Raw genomic sequence first — 8,645 nt, 5'->3', positions numbered from 1 at the left:
TCAAACAAAAGTGCGGATTTTCGCATATACTAGCCCAAAGAGCCTGCCCAAGGGTTCTTCTTCCTGCAGCTGAATGTGCACTTGGTAGAAAGCCAGTTGAGCACTATTTGTGATACCCTCCCCATCTGCACCAGTATCATAAGCCCCTGGGGTGCACCAACCCACAAGGGGGCACACCCCAAATAATAAGAGAGGGTAGAGGTTCATAAATATATTGTATCGCCCAATATATGGTTTCTGCCCAGTAACCAAAAAAACATGCATACAAAAAAGAGGGGTGTGAAAAAGAGATTCACAAAAAAATGGTTAGATCATGGACAGAATGCAATACACAGAATAATTCCCAAAAAGTATACTTTATTATACAAAAATTATAGACAATAGGGTAAATACCCTGGTTCACCATCACCTCAGTATGAGATAATACACAAAGACCTAAAATCACATAAAAGCAACATCAAGACTGGTCTTGTATAAATGTGCTGCATATGCAGTGACAGACATCTGTCTAGTGCATTTGCAGCACCAACACATTGGTTACACAACCATCAGGGAGTGTTTCAAAAAATTATACCATAAGGTATATACTTATACAGCACTATGCAATAATGGCTGATATCAGGCACCAAAAATAAGGATATAAATAAAACCTAAGAAGCTATTTAGTCTAGAAGTGTTGACAATCTGCATATTATCTCTTATTCTAAAGCAGACATGCAGAATAAATTATCTGTACCTGGGCTGCTTTAAAGCTGTACTTCGGGCACTCATGGAGCACTGTATTTAAGTGTAATATACACTATATGTCAAAAGTATTGGGACGCCTGCCTTTACACGCACATGAAGTTTAACGGCATCCCAGTCTTAGTCCATAGGGTTCAATATTGAGTTGGCCCACCGTTTGCAGCTATAACAGTTTCAACTCTTCTGGGAAGACTGTCCACAAGGTTTAGGAGTGTGTCTATGGGAATGTTTGACCATTCTTCCAGAAGTGCATTTGTGAGGTCAGGCACTGATGTCGGATGAGAAGACCTGGCTGGCAGTCTCCGCTCTAATTCATCCCAAAGGTGCTCTATCGGGTTGAGGTCAGGACCAGTCAAGTTCCTCCACCCCAAATTCGCTCATCCCATGTCTTTATGGACCTTGCTTTATGCACTGGTGCACAGTCATGCAGGAAGTAGCCATCTCCAAACTGTTCCCACAAAGTTGGGAGCATGAAATTGTCCAAAATTTCTTGGTATGCTGACACATTAAGAGTTCCCTTCACTTTAACTAAGGGGCCAAGCTCAACCCCTGAAAAATAACCCCACACCATAATCTCTCCTCCACCAAACAAAATAAATCAATTGGTTGCAGGAGCCTGTAAACCATAGCACCAGCAATAAGAAGATCCCTGGTGCCATGCAGGCCTCCTGCAGATCTGTTAGTATATCTGCTTGCTCATACTGGATGTAGGAGCAACCTGATATACTGACAGGGAGAATCAATGGACTACCACGGTGCTTCACAGTGCTATGGTAGTTCATTGAAGACTATAAGATGACAGCCACTAAGGCTGTTGGGACTTGTAGTCACTCATTCACAGATGACTGTGAATGAGGGACACAGCCGTGTGGGTGGACCCCCACATTTTAAAAAATTTGAGAGCTAGCGAAGGGAGAGAAGATACCCCACTAGCTATCAAAGTGGGGATCGGGGGCCATTCTGATCGTAACATGGTACATGTTACAAAAGGTGAGCTTATCCTCACATTGAAGCAAACCGTACCAGACCACAAGTGAACCATGTCCAGGACTACCTCTTCTAAGTGCTCCCAGGCATGGTACACTTAACCGATCCTGGGCACTGTTTGATCACTCACACTACACATGGAATGGGTCCAAGGGGGTGAACTTCTCTTGGCATCAGTTATAAGTGCCAGTGAAAGTTCACCCTAAGAAGGAAGTTGGATAAATGAACTTTGGTCATTTGATGTTGTTTCAGTTTTCAGTTCTTTCTTTTTTCCTGGGGTTAGAATGTATAATCTTTTCACAGATTTTTTTTTGCATGTGAAAGAGAAAGCTTGATCTATGATGCTTGTCAATGTGTGTTAAGTTTTGAAAATCTATCTTCTATGTATCATTTGTAATTTTGATGTGTAATCTTTCATTATGTATAATTGTAATTATACATTATGGACACTGCTGTATATGCTTGTTACCAGGGGCGGACTGAGAACTCATGGGGCCCCCGGGCAATAGGGGATCATGGGGCCCCTGTGTCCTTGCCCAAACTCAAAAAAGCCTATGAAAAAGGTACCAGGGGCATCTCATGGGGCCCCCTACTGACCCCGGGCCCTCGGGCAGTGCCCAAGTTTCCAAATGGTCAGTCCGCCCCTGCTTGTTACAAACTAGGCTCTATCACCAACTTTGCGATCCTGCACACAGTTGATATTTGAAAAAAAAGGATTCCATATTTACTCTAGGAGATAATCTACAAATTTGTATTTTTTATTTATTACAGCTACTTAAATAGCACCATCAGTTTATGCAGCACTTTACATATATATTGTATATTCGTATTAGTCCCTAACCCTCAAGTGGTGTACAATCTAAGGTCCCAACTCATATTCATACATGCACATACTAGGGCCAATTTAGACAGGAGCCAGTTCACCTACCAGCATGTCTTTGGTGTGTGGGAGGAAACCAGAGTACCAAGAGGAAACCCACACAGGCACAGGGAGAACATGCAAACTGCAGGCAGGTGGTGCCAGACGGAAGTGCTAACCATTTAGCCACTTTGCTGTATATTTTTATACAGTAACAAAAACATGTAGTATCAATTCAGTTATACTAGAAATATACTATATTCTCCCTCTAAGATGTAACTCTTTCAAATATATGTGCTATGATATAAAATTACCACCTGGGGGCACCAAATACATTTGCTGTTCACTACAGCCCTCTGCAGCACCAACTGTCAATGCAGTCATGCATTGTAACAAATTATTTAAGACTGATTCAGTACAGTTCTTGGCACGAATGCATTAGTTTGCCCTTTGTGTTTAGAATCGGGCAGATCAAGAAATTAACTGAAGCCACTAGTCCTGATGAAAACTTTATGGTGGGGTTTTCCCAGATATCTAAAAGGTCAACTGTAGTTCACAGTGGCTAATCGCTGAAAGGTAAAGAGCAATTTACTGTTGGCAGGACCTAAAAAAATGATAAACTGACAACGAAAATACATGTTGGATAAAAATTAAACATTTTAGACTACAAATGATTTGCAAATTATTTTATCTTCATATACCCTATAATAATGAATCCTCAGTTTTAAAGACTTTCAGCAGCTGATTTAATCACTTAGGTCTCTTTTAGATGGATGGCTAGGGGCAGTAAGGGTTCTTTCACATGGGGTGGACCCGTTTAGTGGATCCGCTTGCTCAGTGGGGGATCTCTCCGCTGATCCCTGCTGAGCAAGCGGATGACAGCTCTGTATCCGCTCCGCTTCTGCAGAACAGACACAGATCTGCTCACTCTCAATGGGCGGTCCAATTAAAATGGACCGCCTGTCCATTTTCATCCGACCCTATCTGATGGATGGAAGGGGTATTGGATCGCCATCCATCCTTTTTTGGCGGATCGGACGTCGGCGGGTGTACACAGACAATTGTCTGTTTAAACCCGCCGCTCCATAGAAGATAATGGAGGTTCCGATGGGGTCTGCCTTAAAAAACAGACAGGCGGACCCAATTTGAATGTCCATGTGAAAGAGCCCTAAAAACAGGTATCTGAGCTGTGGTTTGGGCACCCACTCAAACTCTGTAAAATAACAGCTAGATGGGGTTGTTTGCATACTGCAGCCACGATGCCTTGCTTCACAGGCGCCACATTTTTAAAGGCTAAATTCACCTTTCCAAAAAATAATAAATCCACATTTTTGCAGGCTAAAAAAATGTACATTTACTATTTTTTTAAACAGGCGTGTGCAAGCAGATGACAGCTCTGTATCTGCTCCGCTGCTGCAGAACAGACACGGATCTGCTCACTCTCCTCAATGGGCGGTCCGATGAAAATGAACCGCCTGTCCATTTTCATCCGACCCTATCTGATGGATGGAAGGGGTATTGGATCCCCATCCATCCCTTTTTGGCAGATCGGACGTCGGCGGGTGTACACAGACAAATGTCTGTGTACACCCGCCGCTCCATAGAAGAAAATGGAGGTTCCGATGGGGTCTGCCTTAAAAAATGGACAGGCGGACCCGATTGGAACGTCCATGTGAAAGAGCCCTAAAAACAGGTATCTAAGCTGTGGTTTGGGCAGACACGCAAACTCTGTAAAATAACAGCTAGATGGGGTTGTTTGCATACTGCAGCCATGATGCCTTGCTTCACAGGCGCCACATTTTTAAAGGCTAAATTCACCTTTACAAAAAATAATAAATCCACATTTTTTGCAGGCTAAAAAAATGTGCATTTATTATTTTTTTAAACAGGCGTGTGCAAAATATTGCAAAATATTGCATGTGTGTTCAGAGAACAATTAAGTGTTTTTTTCCTAATGACCTATATTAGGGAATGAGACAAGCATAAAGACAAACCAAATGTAGGTTTTCTACTCCTACAAGGGTGTGCTTGGGCTCAGGTCATCTAGCGATTAATTAGTACCTACTCCAATTGTCACATGGCCTACAGTTTGTGACTTTAAGGCCTCATTCACATCATACATGCAGAAAAACTGATGGAAACTGACACACAGATTTCACTTGCAGAGACATCAGTTTACATCAGTTTTCATGCACACTTCAATGAGTTTTACCAGACATCATGAAAAGAAAAAATTCCATTTGACCCGAATTTGGGGCATAATATGATATCTGTGCAATTGCATGTTAATTTTTGATTTTAAGCTTCAAGGAGCAGGGCCCTCCTAACCCTCTTGTATTAAACTGTATTGTTGCTCTATTGTCTCTCTTTATATTGTGAAGCACTGAGCAAACTGTTGGTGCTATATAAATCCTGAATAATAATAATAATTTTTCCAGCTACTAGAATATATCTTCGTTCTTTGCCTTTTATGATATTTTGTGTCATAAAGGAAACTCTTTTTAGAGAGGAATATAGCTACTTCTTTCTTTTTTGAGGTCCATTATCCAAAAAAGTTGGGTATTATTGTGTAACTATGCTGGAGATGAGGATTGAGTGATGTATTTCCAAAGGATTATATATCTGGAAAGTCTTTTAATCCCTGCACATGATGGGTTAAAATTTTCAAATTTGAAGTTGTTTTGTTTAACAGAATGATGCTAATGAGGGTAGATGCCCCTTATCTATCCGATCTGGATTTAGAACTAATAGGGAAAGCATGGCTGTGATGTCAGACCCCAGGGGAAAGGTCATAGTTGAGGAGGAGAAGTAAGAAGGAGACTCGGAGTAAGAGATAGTAGTTTGCATTTCAAATAATGTTAAACAGTGGTTGAACAATAAGAACACAAGCAAATACAAATTAGATATTATGAACTGGAGCAAATGTCTCATCGTAATCTTCTCCAAATTTCTGGAAGTATCCCTTGGCAACTAATCTTTCTTTGTATCTACAGTCATGGCCGAAATTGTTGGCACCCTTGATATTTCTCCAGGAAATCATGTATTTCTCACGAAACGTATTGCATTAACACATGTTTTGCTATACACATGTTTATTCCCTTTGTGTGTATTGGGACAAAACAAAAAAAGGGAGGAAAGAAAGCAAATTCGACATAATGTCACACAAACCTCCAAAAATGGGCTGGACAAAAGTATTGGCACCCTTTCACAACTGCGGATAAATAAGAATGTTACAAGCATGTGATGCTCCTGTAAACTCACCTGGGGCAAGTAACAGGTGTGGGCAATATAGAAATCACACCTGAAAGCAGATAAAAAGGAGAGACGTTCACTTAACCTTTGCATTGTGTGTCTGTCTGTGCCACACTAAGCATGGACAACAGAAAGAGGAGACGAGAACTGTCTGAGGACCTGAGAACCAAAATTGTGGCAAAATATCAACAATCTCAAGGTTACAAGTCCATCTCCAGAGAACTAGATTTGCCTTTGTCCACAGTGCGCAACATTATCAAGAAGTTTGCAACCCATGGCACTGTAGCTAATCTCCCTGGTCGTGGACGGATGAGGAAAATTGATGAAAGATTGCAACGCAGAATAGTCCGGATGGTGGATAAGCAGCCCCAAACATGTTCCAAAGACATTCAAGCTGTCCTGCAGGCTCAGGGAGCATCAGTGTCAGCGCGAACTATCCGTCGACATTTAAATGAAATGAAACGCTATGGCAGGAGACCCAGGAGGACCCCACTGCTGACACAGAGACATAAAAAAGCAAGACTACAGTTTGCCAAAATGTACTTGAGTAAGCCAAAAGCCTTCTGGGAAAACGTCTTGTGGACAGATGAGACCAAGATAGAGCTTTTCGGTAAAGCACATCATTCTACTGTTTACCGAAAACGGAATGAGGCCTACAAAGAACAAAACACAGTACCTACGGTAAAATATGGTGGAGGTTCAATGATGTTTTGGGGTTGTTTTGCTGCCTCTGGCACTGGGTGCCTTGACTGTGTGCAAGGCATCATGAAATCTGAGGATTACCAAAGGATTTTGGGTCGCACTGTAGGGCCCAGTGTCAGAAAGCTGGGTTTGCGTCCAAGATCCTGGGTCTTCCAGCAGGACAATGACCCCAAACATACGTCAAAAAGCACTCAGAAATGGATGGCAAAGAAGCGCTGGAGAGTTCTGAAGTGGCCAGCAATGAGCCCAGATCTAAATCCCATTGAACACCTGTGGAGAGATCTTAAAATTGCTGTTGGGAAAAGGTGTCCTTCCAATAAGAGAGACCTGGAGCTGTTTGCAAAGGAAGAGTGGTCCAAAATTCCGGGTGAGAGGTGTCAGAAGCTTATTGATGGTTATAGGAAGCGACTGATTTCAGTTATGTTTTCCAAAGGGTGTGCAACCAAATATTAAGTTAAGGGTGCCAATACTTTTGTCCAGCCCATTTTTGGGGTTTTGTGTGACATTATGTCATATTTGCTTTTCTGCCTCTGTTTTATATTTGTTCCAATACATACAAAGGGAATAAACATGTGTATAGCAAAACATGTGTTAATGCAATACCTTTTTTGTGTGAAATACTTGATTTTCAGGAAAAATATCAAGGGTGCCAACAATTTCGGACATGACTGTATAGATGTTTCCTTCTGCATCATATTTCACTTTAAAAGTCCATTTTCTTCCGATGGTTTTGCGACCAGGAGGGAGTTCTGTTAGTGACCAAGTTTTATTTTCTTGAAGTGATTTTATTTCTTCTTCAGCTGCTTTTCTCCACTGATTGGCTTCCCTTCTCGGCAAAGTTTCTATGTCTTCCCAGGATGTTTGCTCCTGTGTTTGATGTGTTTTAGCAGCGTATGATAACCTGCGGGGTGGTATCCCTTTTGTCATTCGAGAGGATCTTCTGATTTCTTGTTGTTCAGTGGGTTCTATTGGCTCGTTGATTGTAAGTTCCACTTCTTGTTCTGGCTCTTGTACTGCTTCGCATGGGTCAGTGTCTCTTGCCGATTCAGCGCGTAAATCCTCTCCACTTTTTTCAAGAATTGTATTATCTGGTGCTTCACTTTCATCAAAATAAACACTGCGGCTTACTGTGACCTTGTTGGTCTTTGGACAAAGGATTCTATATCCCTTACTCTGCTCACTGTAGCCCACCAGAATGCCTTCTATGGCTTTATGTCAGGGCAGGAACGCTGGAACGGGCAGGCAGGCCTATGGTACGGTCACGCTGCGACTGACGACAGCCACTACCCACAGACCGGAGTCCCTCAGGGCGCGGAGTCTAAGCCCCAGGCTACCCTTCACCAGGGCCCCTGATGGTGGGGATGGACTTGACGCAGCCTGAGACCAGGTCGCGGCCCCCGAGTGACCCCAGCTGCGATAACGACTGCCGCCAATGGCGTACAGCTGGTGGGAGCTAGATGGGAACACGAGTAGAGTAGTCAGACAAGCCGGGTCAATAACAACGGAGCAGACAGTACTAGACGGTAGGCAAAGAATACTCAGGTCACAGGCCGGGTTCAGCAACAGGAGGTCAGGTAAAGGGTTAACACAGAGAATAGTCTTGTCAAAGCCGAGTCGGTTACCAGGAGAGCAATGGGAACAACACAAGAGCTTGCAACAGGGCAACATACAGGACACAAGTGCAGAGCACACTTGCAGACAGCAGGTTTAAATGTGCTCAACCACACCCTTCTGAGGAGGAGCCGCAGAAGCCTGAAGGCATAAAAGGTTCCCACCATGCTTTGCAGAAAACCAAGATGGATGCCAGCTCATGGAGATGCACAAGCTCTGAAGAAAGGTAGGACCTTGACACTTTATTCTCCAACTTGGAGCGTTTCTGACTTGGAATGTGGGCATATGCTTTACTGCCAAACATTCTGATGTGTCCTACGTTAGGTTTTGATCCATTCCACATTTCATATGGTGTACTCTCAATAGCTTTTGATGGGAGCCTGTTTTGTAGGTATGTTGCAGTCATTATTGCTTCTCCCCAGTATTTGTTAGGTAAGGCAACGTCCGAAATCATACATCTGGTCATTTCTACAAGAGTGTGATTCTTTCT

Source organism: Staurois parvus, unplaced genomic scaffold, assembly GCF_062004578.1.
Source record: "Staurois parvus isolate SC_StPar_1 unplaced genomic scaffold, SC_StPar_1.0 ptg000013l, whole genome shotgun sequence".
NCBI lineage: Eukaryota > Metazoa > Chordata > Amphibia > Anura > Ranidae > Staurois > Staurois parvus.
Note: the sequence above shows the minus strand (reverse complement) of the source record.